Here is a 428-nt window from a genome sequence, read left to right as displayed (position 1 = left end):
GTTTCACTAGATTCCATTATAACAGTATAAAAGCCCTAAGCCTAACTGTTATAAAAATGCAGAAGAGCTAAATGAATATCAAAAGCAGACCCAAATAAAAAGCATTTTAACTACGGAAAAGGCAAGTTTGTTGCTATATTGATGCCTTTTCCTGTGAAATTCATCCATCAATTCAGTTCAACTCGAATCAAAACCTTAGTTGAATTTTGGGGACAGAGCTTGACAGGCGTAGTTTGCAGTTCAGGTGCGGGTCATTTCCGGGAGGGCAGCCACTTCTTCAGAGCGGAGCTGACCGCAGGGGATCAGAAGGGAGCCTGTGGCCTCATGGCCCATTGCCACGTGTCTTTTCAATCTGGGGTCATGTGGACATCTTCCCTAGACAACAAGCTGAAAAGAATTAAAATATAGAGTCTGTGCAGGAAGAATGT

General features: G+C 42.8%; 1 long non-coding RNA gene across 1 annotated transcript in view; it reads right to left on the bottom strand.

Annotated features, from left to right (window-relative positions):
* Nucleotides 1–318: 318 nt before the first annotated feature.
* Nucleotides 319–428, bottom strand: part of LOC123521391 — an 8876-nt gene continuing 8766 nt past the window's right edge. The window contains exon 3 of the long non-coding RNA XR_006679840.1: nt 319–387. This is a non-coding gene — a long non-coding RNA (uncharacterized LOC123521391). The remainder of the gene's footprint in view (nt 388–428) is intronic.

This window comes from Echinops telfairi, unplaced genomic scaffold (genome assembly GCF_000313985.2).
Source record: "Echinops telfairi isolate 266 unplaced genomic scaffold, ASM31398v2 ScPeMD7_1;HRSCAF=3_0, whole genome shotgun sequence".
In the NCBI taxonomy this organism is placed as follows: domain Eukaryota; kingdom Metazoa; phylum Chordata; class Mammalia; order Afrosoricida; family Tenrecidae; genus Echinops; species Echinops telfairi.
The sequence above is the reverse complement of the archived record's forward strand: the minus strand, read 5'-3'. Positions and strand labels throughout refer to the sequence as shown.